Below are 16901 nucleotides of genomic sequence, written 5' to 3' on the forward strand. Positions count from 1 at the left end.
TGATGCGTTTCTTCTGAAGATGAGATCTTCACTGCTCTTTGCTCTTTGCTAGCCCAGCTCAGGGAGTTGTGGATGTGTGAGATTGTAGTTCTTCACTAAGCAATGGAAAGAATGGAAAACATTCTGCTATGTTCTGTGATGGTGCCATGCATTTCTAATGTTAACAAACTGCTGGTCAGGATAGGCTGGATCATTAATGCTAAGTAATATTCTGTAGACCATTATGTTTTCTCACTAAATTAAGCATTTTTGCTGTCAGTGCTTTACAGGTAGGAAAAACTATGAAGGAAGCTGCAAGGTGGTGCAGGAAGGATGATGATATGTGAATGTATTTGTGTTGGTCTGCAGAGTACTTCATCTGAAAGTAGGATTTACAGTTTTTCCTGTTATTACTTCTCTCCAATTTAAAATGTTCAGCACATGGTCATACATCAACTTAAACTTACTTTTTTTCTAAAATAAATTTTCATTAAAAAAACCCTACATACATATAAATCACATATCTGCAAAATAATCTCCCCCTTTCTTTTTCCACAATGGAACATTTCAGGCTCTGATTTTCCTTTTTATCTTCTGTTTCTTGTTTCCACTGAATGCAATATAGTGAATTCCACTCATAACCTTCAGGGGATGAAGCTGCTGTATGTATGTTTTTCATTTGGTTTTGGATTACTTTTTTTTTGTTTTTATACATTTTAAAACTGCCAACGTTGGAAAGCTGCAAGGTGTTTATAGTAATAGTGGAAAGAATATCAAAATGATGACAATAAAATCTGCACACTGTCCTCCACACCTTCTTCAAGCTAGAAAAGTTTGGAAACTAATGGAAAATGGGCAGGGGATTGTCAGAACTGAAATGGAGAAAAATACTGAAATGAACATGACTGCTTCAATATCAACCCTTGAACCATACTCAGTGAAAGAGATTAGATAGTTGCTGCTTAATGTAAAGCTTAAATTTTTTTCAAAATATATTTAATGAAGCTTAACAGAAAGACAGAAGACATATAAAGCTTCTCTATTGGAAACTTTAACAAAAAATGATTTAAAACTTTTAAGTTGACCTTTATAGTAGTGGCTTTAGATTAACTACAATAAGATTGAATTTACTGTACTGATGGTTTCTATTTATCTTTAGGCTGTTATGCATTTTTAAGAATTATGCAAGTTTTAAAACTGGTAGAATACTGCTCTCTTTCTCTCTCTCTGTTTCTGACTCTCAGAAAGTATGTGTAGTATGATTCACAGTACAAGCATATATTTGAGGAAGTTGCATTGCATAATGGAATCAATTATCCTAACACAGCTGCAAAAAGCACCTAGTTATTGAGGTACTCTTCAGCTTGCACAGTGTTCAAACCCATGGATGGGGTGGGGAAGAGTTTTTGGCTTTTTTTCGAAGGTACAGAATAGTTGGACTAATATTTAGATTATGCCTTACCAGTAGATTTCTTGCCACAGATATTAATATATGTTTCCCAGGTCACTACAAAGGATAGAATACTCTAATGTGGATATAGAAAATGTCTTTCTCTTTTTTAAAATGTTCTCCTTTGAAGATTGGTGGATCAGTCCCCATAGAACATTAAACTTGTTGCCATCATGGATGACTAAGTACCAATTTATGGCATTATGCAAGTTATCATGTTAATAGTGGACTTATCCTTCTTCTTATTGTTATTTTCCCTCTTAAATGCAAACTCTCTAGATGATGATGATGATGATGATGATGATGATGATGATAAATATTGTTATTATTATTACTACAGAAGTAAGTAAATTTGAAGAGATAGAACCAGTTTAAAGGTATAAGCCAGTGTACAGAGCCCTGACAATCCCATTTTCTCAGTCCTATGACATCAACTTCTCTAGAGCCCATAGCATTACCGTAATACTTCCGGCATGAGGGAATCATTAACTTTCAAAAAAACCCACCTCTTCCCAGATCTTGTCTTAAATTTAGACATCACAGTCCACTGGGAAAAATATAGTGCTTTTCAATTCATCCTCTCTAGAGCATACTCTGGCTGTTGTAATGTCTCTTAAACAGTGGTAATTTCTCTGAGGCTCTACAGGAGGACCAAAGTGTTAAGAGCAGCAAGTAATGCTTTTCAGGGTAGAAACTATGTCATTTTATGTTTATAGTGAGTCCAGTGTCTGTTATACCTTCTTAATAAGAGTGTAAAACACATATTAATTGCGGATAGAATCATAGAATAACTTGAATTGGAAGGGATATTAAAGGCAATCTAATTCCAACGCCCCCTGCCATAAGCAGAGATGCCACCCATCAGATCAGGCTCCTCAGGGGTCCATTCAACCTGGCCTGCAGCACTTCCAGGTATGGAATAGCCACAACTTCTCTGGGCAACCAGTTCCAGTGCCTTACTACACTCCAAGTAAAAAATTTCTTCCTGATATCTAATCTAAATTCCTCCTCTTTAGTTTAAAACTGTTTCTCCTTGTCATATCACTATCACTGCATATAAGAAGTTGCTATCCCTCTTTTTTTATAAGCCCCCTTTAGGTACTGAACTGCCACAATGAGGTCATCCTTGTGCCTTTCCTTCTTAGTGCTGAACAATACCAATTCTCTCTGCCTGTTTTCATATAAGAGCTGCTCCAGCCCTGTAACCATCTTCATGGCCCTCCTCTGAACCTGCTGCAACAGGTGCTGAGCACTCCAGACCTGCCGAGCAGAGGCAGAGAATTACCTCCCTTGACCTACTGGCCACATACAAAGAGTAAGATATCATGGAAGCTTGAACTCATGGTTGAGGAAGAAAGAAAGAAGAAGATTCCACTTCCCTCACCCTCCGTGAGATACAGAACAATTTGTGTCTAACAACAAAATATGGATAACTCATAACCACATTTCCTTTCATCCTACTCTTGGGTGAACAAAAGTTTACAGTAGCCTTTTCAAAGAAATTAAAATTCCACCTGGCCATTTACTAAAAGCAATTACAAGAAAATTAGACATTCATTTTCCATCCACTGATCAATCAATTTTTGTTTTACAAATAAGTGAGGACTTGCATCATTTCCCAAGAGTCACCATTCTCCATTGGGTAACATTTACTGATTCAGTAGTAATTATCTTCTTGAGACAGCATAGATTAAAACAGCACAACTGGAAAAAGAAAATATGTACTGTCGATTATTCAGTTACAGAGACATAAGAAAACTTTGCATCTGTAGCTTATGACAGGAGAATTTTGCAGAAGTCTTCTTGTACTTGTTAGACAGAGTATTGTAAACTGGATTTTATCTGTTTAATTCTTATGGCGGTGTTTTTTCAGCTTTACTGTGTTTTATAAAGGTGCATAGTGTCCTTTAAAACATGTGTCTGTATTGTGGCACATATCTAAGTGATGAAAGCATTCTTTTACATAAATGATATTTCTAATCCCCTTTTGCGATTTTACAAAAGTCGTCTCTTTGTGGCAGCCTATCTGATCCAAGAAAACTGTGATTATATTGTGCTTGCAAGCTGGTACAAACAAAATACTGACTTTTGGGGTAAATACTTAATTTCCACAAGAGTGAAGGGTCTGTCAGTGGTATTAGACCTACTAATATGTATATGTTCATTTGAAACAGAATATATTACATTTTTACTGTCTTGTGCAGAAAAGGCAGATGAATCTACTGTAGGCAGGAAGATCAAGAGCAGTTAAGGAAGTATTTTCATTAGTGCTTTGTGTTATCCATATAGAATACCTCAGAGGTATGAATTTGGCAGGAGATAAATGTTTATCAGCTATATCAGCCTCCATTCATAACTATAAACAATTCACTGTAAATTGAACTTTATTCAACAAAAGAGTAACATTTGCTGTTCTATATACAAATTCAGTAATTTAAGAAATCAGTCAGAAAGTGTTAAACAATGTAAACAACATTAAATGCAGAGATTATAAGATAAGCACTGAAGTAATTTTTCCTTGACAAGAGTGTGGGTAGGAAGAAGTAAACTTAGTGTCTGATGATTGTTCCAAGATTTGCTTCCATGCCAGTAAAGGTTTATTGTTGCTAACTATTAAATGCATTTTAAAATGGTAGTTACAAAATGGCACATGCACTAGAATAGCAATGTTGCTATTGAGTTGTACTATGTCACTAAGACTTCCTCTATCACAAAGAAAGAGTCTGAATAAGAGCATGTGACATGATCTATCTTCTCAAAATCTCTATAGACATACTCCATCCTCAAAATGAAGTAACTACCAGGATATGGCAGTGTGAATTAAGAGTAACTACGAAAGGAAAACATAACTGGAAGTTAAGAGAACTTCCTCTAAAAAATGTTGTAAATGCTCCATACAGAACAATCTAGAGGACAAACTGTACTCTATATATCTATTACATATTCAATACAGGATGTGTGCATCCACACTCATTTGACCCATGATTGTGCAATCATGTCACTGACCTGACATGTCAAGCGCTGCAAAAATATGATGCATTTGGTCATTATGAACACTCTAGCAATATGGTTTGAATAGAAACTCCGGGAGGGATAGCACCATAAATGCACCCGCATCTGTGGACTACAACGAAATAACACGTTTGCCCTTTTTTGGGAATCATGTTTTTGTAAGACTTTATGACAGCACATAAGTGCAGCCTCTTATTAGGAACTTTTCCCCTGCATAAATTCTAGTCTGAAAACGGGAAGCTAAACTAAGCAAAGGCATCCACACTTGGCAAAAGGAGTTGGAGCATAAACATGGCTCAGTTATGACAGCCTTTGGCGGAACATTTTCACTGCAGTTAGTGTGAAGTGTTAATACATCTTGTAAGTTATAACATGGTTCTTCTGATTGTGACAGACTTATGACACAGAATCATGCTAGCATTTGGATAAACAAACATAATGCATTTTAGGAAGGAGAAAATTGGTAGCTTAATCTCATTCAACCCTGTCTTCTCTGAAGCAACATTTTCAAAAATATTCCTTGCCTCTAGCAAAGTACTGGTGTCCAGGTATTGCTTTACTAAAGTTTTACTGTTGCAGGTATCTAAATTGTCTCCAATAGCCAATATTTTATTTAGTAGCCCATTAGAAATTTAAGATTAAATTTATTATCTTGTTGCCATGCGAAAATCTCTGGGACATATTTTAAAATCCCTTACATGCCTATGTGTTCTACTCTTAATCTAAATGCTGGGCTGCTCATGCTAATATTTAAAAAAACAAACAAACAACCAAACCCAAAACCTACATTTTGGTTATGTTTATTGTTATCAGAGGTCATGCTGAAATAACTTATCTTGTTTGATTCCACTATGCAATTTTTGCATAAAATGAACCCAGTGAAGGATAAAATTAGTGGTTATGTGAAGCCAGAATTTGTTGGACAGGAAAAAAAAGAAGATATGGTGACTGTTCAAAGAAAGATGACTGGAATGAAAGGCAAGGAAAAGAACCAAATTAATTTCACTTAGATTGGAAACCTGAGAAGAAGCTGACACACAATGACAATATTTTAGGGCATAAATGGTTTTACAAAGAAGGTTGTCATCAGTTGCTTTCTGTGGCTACCAGGTTATAAATTTTTATTTTTTGGGGGGCTGGAGTGAAAATTAGCATGGATTGTCAGTAAAAGCTTTCTTAAACATGAAGAGATGAGCCAAACAGGATACATATAGAAGTTGCAAAATACACTAGTTATTAAGAATTAGTGGAATTAGTGTGTTAATAATTGCCTCAAAGTAGATATTCTGTATGTGAAAGGAGCTGATCCTGAAAGTATTGTAGTGGTCTTATAGCTGTAGCTGTTACCATTTGTACAGCTATTCAAATCTCTGGTTTTGATCTCCTTGGCCATGCTCGTGGTGCTATCCAACACCATAGAAAATTGTTTGGATGAAAAATGAATCTCCTGTAACTGTAGTTGTCCTCAGATTCACAGACAGATTTGCACCTATCTTAATTGAAAAAGAAAAGAAAACAAAAAGAAAAAAAAAGACGTGAAAGAAAAAAAAAGACGTGAAAGAAAAAAAAAGAGCTAGTTTTCTGTTTAGGAATTAGGAAAAATATTGCTACCTATACATTAAAACTTTCACCTGGCTTCAGTTTGGGGAATGGTCAAGATGTGACTACCTGACTAGAGAAAACAATAGGAAGACAGACAAGAAAACATAAAATGAGAGCATATGAGATGTGGCAATAAATAATGGTTATTTTCTCTCTTGACCTATCCTTCTGTCTTTCTGTGTCTGAGAGCTTACAGGACTCTAGAACTTCTTGTGTTCCAGTGATAGGACCCAAAGGGATGTCGTGAAGTTTTGTCAGGGGAGGTTTAAGTTGAATATTGGGAAAAGGTTCTTCACCCAGAGGGTAGTTGGGCACTGGAACAGGCTCCCCAGGGAAGTGGTCACGGCACCAAGGCTGACAAAGTTTAAGAAGCTTTCAGATTATATTCTTAGGCATATAGTGGGATTCTTGAGGTGGTTCTGTGCAGGGCCAGGAGTTGGACTGCGATGATCCTTGTAGGACCCTTCCAACTCAGGATATTCTACGACTCCAATTCTTTTTGAATATCAAGATATGCCTATAAATATGCTAATAGCAGAAAGTAATCAGTCTTGGTCACTGATGCCCAGAATTCAGTTTTCAAGTCATCTCAGGTGTTGATTTCCTTCTTTCATGGGAATATTGGCAAAAATGAGACCACTGTCTCAGGCTATAGAATATATCGATATAGTGCATTTTTCAGCTCCCAGTAGCGACTGCAGTAAACAAGACTCCAGTCTCTGGAGAGTGTAGAATAATCATATTTTAACCAGAGATGCTGAAGACATGCCTTCTGAATGGTGACGTTTGATAGAACATCAGAATCGATGTCCCTATCTTAAAATGGGTCAGTGAGGCATTTGAATAAGCAAAGAACTTAACACCCACATTGCAGTATACTGCTAAGTGTGGATTGTTCCTTTAACAGTTCTCATCTTTCCTCTGGAATACTTCCAGCCACTTTGAAAACTCAAGGTGTGTTTCATTATTATGGTTCACAGCTACACAATGACTCAGACGTCAGACTTTTCATTAAATGCTTCAGTGACTGATTATCAAGGATAGGCATAGAAAGGAGTTCTTGTACCTTCTATCTTTATCCATTGAGTACCACCTCCATCCTTAACACCGGGTGATTGTGGTTAACCTGCAAGACAGACTGTAAAGAAAACAATTACGCAAGAACACATTCCTTTGGCAAACTGCAAAGGAAGGTGCATAACTACAAGGTGGTAAAGAGGCACTGCTTAAATCTTGGCAGAGCACTGAGCGAGTTGGAAATGGTTAACCACAAAGACTTCTTGCTTCAAAGTTGTAGCAGGAATATCACTTTCCCCTCCAGTGCTTGTATTATGGAAATAACTAGCTGATGTTAAAGTAGTAATAGTAATTAAAAAAACTTGGCTAGACTGCCTCATAGTATATTCAAAAAAAATAAGCTATGCACATCACTATCAATTTCACCCCAGTGGCATTGCTTAGCATAGTTAGTATTAAGATTTGGAGGTATTTTGTATAAACTGGATGACAGTTTAACATAATCCGGGGTATTTTTATTGCCAACTTAAGTGGTATTAAATTAGTGGGTATTTAAGCGGCACTAAAAAAAGTTAGAGTCCAATTCACAGAAGTCTTGACTCCAGAATATTCAATGAAAACCTCATTTTTAGGCTTCTGTTCAACTCATTGCTTTGTAACAGGCAATCACTTTCAGTTTAAATATACTGACTCCCTGAGAACTATCCCATCTCTCTAGGAGAGCAGTCTCGAGTATGTGGACTTTGAACCTCTTCAATAAGACTAGTGATGCAAGTCCAGTTGAAAAGCATGCTATAAGGTTAACAACACTAATTTTTAATCATGATAATCAATTGAAACTGTTTATCCAAGGCTTCCAGCGCACAAAATATACCTACCAAAATTGTCAGCGCTGTTAGGTTTGTGTTCCTGCCCTCGCACCCCTATAAATGAATAGTACACGGAAATAAAAAGCTACAACTCTTAATTTGCTGCCCGGTTTAAAAAGACTTGTGCACTTATCTACCAACAAATGTATTATTTCTTTGGTGTTTTTTTTGCCAACATAAGGGACGAATTATTCAGAAGGCCTGGTTTCATATACTTATTGTGTCTGCTGGTGAGGAGGCAGCATGCTGCAGTAGCAGGAGTGCTGGATGCTTTGCTTGTAGAGCTGTGCTGTGTCTTCTAGAGGCTCATGAGCTTTTAGGTTAGTGGAGCAAGCACAGGGATTTAATCATGGCATCAGCTGTGAAGGCAGCTGTTTTGCCCACACTCTGTGCTAGAGGAAATTTGCTGCATAATTTATTTATTTTTTTCTTACAATAGGGTGTGAGTGAGAAGGAGTAAAGGAAAGATTTGGAAGATCAAATGGAGATGAAAATTTTACAGTTAGCCCTGCTGTTCAATCCCTTTTTATTCTTTTTTTTTCCCCCTCTGCGTTTGAACATATGCTGTAGCCTCCAAATTGTTCATGAGTCATTTCATTCTGGTAATTTATATATTTGAAGGTTTTATTGGTGGATTTTAGAAATTATTTATTCTTCAGTTATTGCTTTATTTACTTACTTAATGTACTGATTGATGTGCCAGCATCCTTCAGGCAGCAGAGGTCTCATTTTTGTTTTTTCAAAAGAATTGAATTGCAACAGACAGGAGTTTCACAAACTGACACTAAGTCAGATCTTCCTTATTGTTCTGTATTTTTAATAAGTTCTTTTTGGCCCATGTACAGTACCTGTCACTGTCTATCTGTTGAAACAGAATCTCACAGCAGACAGTTGTGAGCTGCAGCAGACTCTATACAAATAAAATACTGCAAAGTAGTATAGAATGCAACCAGTGGAGTATAGCATGACTTACTAAAATGGAGACTTCACATTGCCTGTTGCTTTGTGTGATTATCTATCTAGCTCATCTTAATTTTGAACTGTATCCTCCCTTCCAAAAGAGGCAGTAATCACCAGGAATAGGGGGAGTCCACGCAGACAGAAGCAGGAGTTCACATTCAGTATCACGTTCTTTCTCTCCTCCGCTACCGTTTCCATACTCACCCCTCACTACCATTATTTCTTTTTACCATTTCTTTTTAACATTACCTTGCTTCTTGTCCTGTTTCCTTGTGGTGAATCATAACTCATTTCAAAGTGAAAAGGCATTGTAAAACCTGAATGGGACTGTATATGTGCAAATATTGAAGGTGTGGATTCAGCTGGCCCCGTTTCTTCCTTTGTTCCCCAGGCATGTAGTTCCAGCTGGCTGAACACCTCTGGAGGTTCGCCCCTCACAGCAGCAAGCACTAAAGACATATAAAGGATTGTGGGTGAAAATCAGAACAAATGAGCTGGGGTGTGGGGTTTGGATCAGAATGTACTGCTTTCCCTTGTAAAAGCCTGGAAATTTTTTTGCTGTTGTTGCTGTGGTTTGATCTTAAAGTGTTTTACAAATGCAAGTTAGCAAGTCTCACAACCTCTGAAAAACAGGTCAAAGGCCATTTCATAGAGGGGATATAATTGGGAAGGTAGGTTACAGTAACAGAAAAGGACACTGTGAGACAAGGAAGAATTCCCAGATCCATATCAAGATTGTTTGACTGTGTTTCCCTTGATTAGACATAATGGAAGAACATAAAGCAGCACAGCTGACGGTGTGCACCAAAGTGCATGTTATTTGATTCAGTTCAGATTCTAACCAGCTGGTCCCCTGAAAATCAGGGAGAGCATTTTGGTGCTCACAAATCAACAACTGCTGCTTCTCATCAAACTGCTTCTGTAGTTGGTTTGGCACCTTTTTTTACAGACAGGTATCATATTGTTAGTATGGGGATGAATATACTAATAATTAAGTAATGTTCCTGTGGAAGCATCTATGCTAACAGATGTGTTAGTACAAAGACCTACAATATCATTATGCAGCTGCTCAAATGGATGCCTTTTTTTTTAAGTTTCTGAATAATTATACTTGAGAATCTCAGTTTTCATCAGAAATATTAAACACCTGCCTCATGGCTAGAAGGATAATAAGTAAAATGTGAATAGAGCATGGGCCTGAGTCTGCAGTAAGCCTTACATATAGATAGACCTAAGACTGTTTGAACTGCCTACATTGCTGTCACTGTTATTTTAATTCAGAACACTACTTGCTACTCTTTAGTTGTTGATATTACTTAGAGACTTACTGATAGTTTAATAGGGCTACAATATATGTGGTTAACTGTGCTACTGGTACTGAGAAGGGGATGCTTGCTGGCTAATGCAGAATTCAATTTTTTTTTCCTCTAGCATCAAAATCCCATGTAAAGTATTATCAACACCTTGAACTGAATCACTGGTAATAAATTCCTTTGTTGGTATGTAGAAATTGAACATAGCTCCAAAGCTTTCCTGAGGACAAGGAGCTTTGCAATTGCCCTGTGGCTTTTTCTACCATACCAATACATGGCATATTTAAAACCAACTGTACTCCCCAAACTCGCCAACAAATAGAAACACATTAATACAAATGAGCACTAAAAAGGAGTAATATGTGATAGCAGCTATTTCACTGACAGTGCAGCACCTTGCAAGAAAGGCTCTGAGGACAAAACAGCAACAGAAGGGATGTTCTCACTCACAGCATTACAGGGTTCTTGCTAAATAATTCACATCCAGTACACAAATACATGGCAAAAAGGCCTCTGAGTAGTCCCGTATTCATACAAAAGTGTTCTGAACCCTTCAAAGAGCATCAGGTGGTTACTAGAGAGGTTTTCTTTCAAATTGCCTTCCTTGTCAGAGTTTAATAAGCATGACATTCACACAGAAATTATATCAAAACAAAGATCTAAGTATTATTCAATGAAAAAACTTATGAAGCAAAAGTTAATATGTCATAAATAGTAATATTTGTAATTTTGGTGGGCCAAATAAAATAAGCTAGAGGATTTCAAACATATAATTTGAAGGTTTGAAGACCAGCAAATTGCTATTTGATATTAGTTCTGTACCTGGGGTATTTAATAGAGTAACTTAATAGATTTTTGAAGGATTACATGGTAATTACATTGTAATGAATGATGACTTAGTCTGGATTGTGAATGACACAGAATAAGAAAACTTACGGAATATCCTTATAAAGATAATGGAAATCTCTGAATTTTTAATAGTCCAAAAATTGTTTTAGCAGCCATTATAGCTAGTAAGCACACACTAAAAAAAGACAACATAGTTGCTAATTCAAATTAAATAGAAGTAACTATAGAAATACTCCATGCATAGTGCATCTACACTACTTTTGAGTTCAGATTAAATTCTTTTCCCACATGTTGAAAGCCAACAGACCTTCACCGGACCTGCTGGAAAACTACTTCACCTGCACTTAGACAGATATTTACAATAGCCATTTAGGAAGTATTAAGATTTAACTAATCGCTTGCCTGGTTAATACGTCATCAGAAAAAAAGAAATGCAGGACAGCCTTGGAAGGAATTCTGCTCCGGTTTACAACTCCATTGCAAGAGACTCCAAAGTCCTCTACCTTGCTGCACAGCCTATTGCAGCATCCCTCACCCCCCTGCTTTGTCCCAGGCTATCACCCATATCAAGGACTACTGCCTCAGGAATTTCCCCAGGCGCTAACACCTTTCTTCTTGAGTGTTTCTGACAGCTGTGTGAGGCAGTACGCAATTAGGCTCCAGATGAGCTTTTCCTGCAGCAGAGACAACCAGCTGTATTTGCATGTGGATCAGCAAACAGGGCCAATAAAATCTGTACTCAGGCTGAAAAAAAAAAGGAAAAAATTAAAAAAAAACAAACTCTACTTGTAGCTTCATTGGCTTTTCTCTAAGTACAATAGCCACAAGAGTAATGCAATTATATTAACTACAGTTAATTCCAAAACTTCCCTCACCCACAAAACAATATAAAAATATATTCATGTTCCACTATTGTACACATGGTGCTGAAACTATAGAAATATGTGGCTGAACTTGCAGCTACACTTTAAGAAAGAACACCTTTTAAATACCATCTTGACGAACAGCATGCACTTTGTGGTACTCGAAATACATGGGAATCCAGACCTGTCCCCAGTGTCACAAGAGACAGGTGTCAGAAGAAGCATCGAGTATTGAATCACCGCTGACACCAGCATCACCACTGTCACAGTGCCTGGCTAATACCAGTTGAATTTAACAGATTGAACTGAATTGAGTCATGCTGGTCCTGTGTTGTGACACAGCCAGACAGATACACAGGCTGAAAACAGCATAGACTAAGTTAATGAACCAGTATGTATTAGGTGCTATACTTACCAGTTACATCCTGTTTCAAAGATAAATGTTGTCAGAGATGAATTTAAATAACAAAAAGGTCTCTGTGTGTGTGTGTTTCAAGGGAAGATTGGAAATATAAGTCTTAATATCAGTTTACTGGTATGGTATTGTAATTGTTTTGAACGGGAAGCAAGGCCAAGAAGTGGACAATTGAGGCTCTAAGCATGTACAATGTGAAATAGACATTTCCAGAAGCTGGAGCAGACTAAGCTGTGTAAATTATTCAAGTCATTAAAAAGATCTGCTTCCTCTTTCCAACCAACCTACCTCCTGAGTACTTATTAAACATTGCAATCAATGCTAAACCTGTTTATGGACAATAGTTTCATCAAAGTGATGAAATTGTTAGAGAAAAGATTCAGAAGTGGAAAAGGGGCATTTTGGTGAACGACAACCAGAGACTGTTGCAATAGTTTGCACACTTGGCAAAGAAGTAGTGGGTCCTTCCCTCATGAAGGTCAATTAAAAATTCTAGCTGTACTGTAAGCATACCTTTCCATATAACAGTGCCACACAATGTCCAAAGTAGTCACTTAATACAAAATATCAATTTGATTTTTCCCAGGAGAATAGCCGTCCTTTTGTAATGCAAATATTTTCAAGTGTACTAAACACATTCTAGCACCTCAGTATAGGGACTAAACTATTTGCATGCAAAATTACCCAAAGTAGGCAGACTGGCACAAGCTTATGCTTCTGCCATATGTGCTGAAGAATTTGAGCCAGGAAACTAATAGTATCTAGATACTATTTACAATTTAAATTTGATTTTACATTATTATTCAAAAGAGAAAAAAATTAAAAGCTTTCACTAAAGTTACTGCTATATGTGATGCTAAGTTTACCCCAATGTTATCTGATTACAATTTCCAAGTTAAAAACTTGGTCTAGGATATGCGGAGAATTTTCTCATTGCAATGGTGGGGTTTTTTTGTCCTCTCCGTGCTTCTACAATTTAGATACTTCTTTTAAAATCTGCAGGCTGTAGCCCTCACATTTCTTTTAGACATTAGTATTTCATGTTATCTCCTCATGCTGTGTGTAGGAGGCTGTCACTGAATTCTGTAGTATGCTGGAGTAAAAACAATTTCTATTTTTTATTTTTGCCTGGGTAGGGATTCAGGGTCTACCACAGATTTTGCTTGCATCACAGTTCAGTTTGGAGAAACTCTGTGGGTTTTGGAAGAACTGCTGTGGTTTTGCATTGACAAAATGGAAAAACAATTAGACCTGCTGCAGTTATCACTGAAATACCAGAATGTGGAAAAAACACAACTCTGGTCCTTCAGAAGTTCATGCAAACACCACTTTCCAGAAACATTAGAAGGCCATTCCAGCCATGCTTATACTTGTGCTAGACCTTTGTCTACAGCACCCATTGACATTCCAACTGGTAGCAACAGCTGCTCCTTGATGGCGTGGATGTCACCTGCTGGGGTAGCCTGGGTTGATGCGGCTGCAATGTGCTGCCTGTTCTACTCGCTAGAAGTGGCAGGGATAACACAAATGAAGCCTGCTTCGTGCCTCCATGTAAGTGTCAAAATTGTAAGTCATGGTTACGATTTATTTGGCTTCAGGTACCATCACCCGAGGAGCTGGGTGTTCCCCTTGCCTCACTTCTAGGTGATATCTCTGTGAATATCTTTAGATAATTCTGTACTCTGCCTTTGAAAAACTTCTAGGAGGAAGAAATACCTCACCTTTTTGTCTCTTATACACTTACAGGAAATCCAAGGACCTAAAACTGGTAAGTAAGATCAAACCAAAATTTAAGGAATATGACTTCAAAATCAGATTCAACTCTACAAGCAAAACAATTTCCAGACAAAACTGTCCAATTTATTTCTTCACAATTTTTGTTCATGTTTTACGTTAACTGGGTGTAACAAAGCGGTAAGCAGATTGCAGAGTGACTGGGAAATGGGAGCTATCGACGCAAGGCATTTCTGCCTCTTTGGAGCAGCAAGAGATATCACCAAAGCACCTCACTCCGCTCACCCTTAATGTCAATTCATGGAGCATTCCCTGCAGAAACCCAGCCAAAACAGAGTCAGTTCTGTATGTCTCCTTCTACCTGATGTCTAAAAAAAAATCTAACATCCTCCTGATTCATGCAAGAAGAGAAGTACAAGAGGCTAAAGCTTGCTTCAGTGCCAACATCCCAAGTTAGGAGATACTCTTCCCAAACAGAAAAGTAAATAAGAATAGTAGTGTGGGTTTTTTTCTCCAGATGAAATTTCAACAAAAGGAGAAAATTTTTGTCTGATATGAAATTGATATACATTCAGTGGTCTCTTGGGTGTGTTGAACTGAACAAATATTATTTTTTTAATTACTATTAATGCTGTTTTTCAAGATAAAATTGATCAAGTTTGATCTCACCACAACCATGACATCAAGGTATGCCTATACATTTATCCAATGTATACTAATATCACTCAGAAATGCTTGTCTTTATGCCTCTTTTACTTTAAAATGGTTACAGGGTGTCATATATCCAAACCAACAAAACCACATTTTTAGGTTCAGTTCTGTCTTCCTACAAATTGTCCCATTTGATTTGTTTTCTGTCTCAGAAAAGCTGTACAAACAATTCAGTGCCTGAAAACTCTTTCCTAAGAATATTTCCCTGTAAGAACATCTCTGCTGTACTGACTTTCCAAAAACATCCCACAAAAGTACTAGAAATTTGTGGTTGTGTAGAAAGTTTAGTGGAAATTCTCCACGTTACTTGTCTACCCTTGTATATTAATACCAGTGCAGTTTAAACGGTGGTTTGTTTTCAAACATCGAATTAATTAAGTGGCAAAACGCAGCTGAGTGAAACCTTTACCGAAAGGCATGCCGACATCTCCCTCTGCTGCCGGCGGGGCGGAGCAGCGGCTGGGCGATCCTGAAGGAATAACCTGGGGGTTCATCCCAGGGTCCCCTGAACGCAGCTGGCACATGGGCTGTGTGCTCTCCCGGCGGGAGCAACTCCATTAAATGCAAGCCTTTCCTTTTCGTATCTTTCATATGAGTCTTTTTGCTAGAACTGCGCATTGCTTGAACACGCTGTGCCCGTGATAATGCACTCTTTGACATGTTGCTCCCTCTGCCAAAACAAAATCAACGTGCAAGCACTTACTAGAAAGTACATTCTTGCACCACAGTGCAAATCTGAAAGGTGTCTTTCACCAGATTTTCTCTCCTCAGCTGCACAGAAAATCAAATCTCTGTTGAAAAGCCTTTGTTAAAATTTTAGAAGCCTGTTTGGCGACTTTAAATGAGAGATATGGGAATATAAAGTCAATTTTTGCATGCACAATCAGAGGATAAGTATTCTTGAAAATTAGGAACAGGGTCCATTTGCGGCTGGCTTTTGAACAAATGTGCAAGCAAGATGTGCAAAGTCGTTTTGTCACACAGGCATTTTCCGCTACGACAATCTATGACAGCAGTCAAGGACTGGTGGGGGGGTTGCCTATGGGGTCATAGTTTCCCCTTCCAGTCAAAAATAATGACCTGCAGAGCAAGTGAATCCAGCTTTTTCATACAGAGTTCTGTGTCACTGCAAGACTGCAAGAGTACCTCCAGAAGGGCTCTCAGCTCTGCCATTTTACCACTTTTGAGTATGGCATGAGGCTCAAGTTTTCAAAGGGTATGACTCCTGTTGGAGTCACAGCCTTTTGTTTCTGTCTCTGCAATTAATTTTTCCTTCTTTATCTAAATCCATGCAAACCTGTCAAGTGCATCACCCATCTCTGCTTACAATTGCTATCATTTGAGCACCTGAAATAACATATGACAGACCTATCCAGTCTCACTCATTTGAAGTAAGCTGTCTCCTTTTACTTTTGGCTTCATTTTCATGCAGCCATAAAGATTCACAGCATATATCAACGGAAAATGTAATATAACACTCAGAGGTTTTCAAATCTCACTCATTCAAATGAGTGTGACTTGACAAGTCTGATGTGATAAAATAATGCAAAGAGGTTTAAGGATTTCACTTAAATGCACAATGAAATGAAACCTATTTTCTTTCTTTTTTTTTCTGTTTTTTTTTTTTTTTTTATACTTCAGAAATTAATTCTAAAAGGCTGCATCAAACTGATGGAAAAGAGGGAGGTTCTTAGTGTAAAGTCTGTCATTTCTAACCTCAAGTCGGGAGTGCTTTGTGGTGCTTTGCGGTGCTTTGCATACTTATTCCCACACTAGCAGAGTTTTGCAAGGGGAGAAGAAGAGTGGGATTGATGTAGGCAATTGCAGATACAAAAGACTAAGGAATTGCATACAGTGGAATTGCCTTTTACTGGAAAAAACTTACAAAGAAAGAACTATAAATGAACAAAGAAATTTGCTGTAGCACACCTTTGTTTGCATGGCTACCACACTGTAAACACAGGGAAGAAGAGAGAGGAGAGAACAAAAAGGAATAAAAACAGTTGAAAAAAGGTCACCAGTATACATCTGGATTCAGTTGGTGGATTTGGTATTCAGCTGTTAGATGCTATGTTAGGAGCAACATTTTAAAATGGTTAGATAGATTTGATGGCAAAATGTCTACAC

The sequence above is a fragment of the Neopelma chrysocephalum genome, unplaced genomic scaffold (genome assembly GCF_003984885.1).
Source record: "Neopelma chrysocephalum unplaced genomic scaffold, ASM398488v2 Primary Assembly neopelma1_96921, whole genome shotgun sequence".
NCBI classification, from domain to species: Eukaryota; Metazoa; Chordata; class Aves; order Passeriformes; family Pipridae; genus Neopelma; species Neopelma chrysocephalum.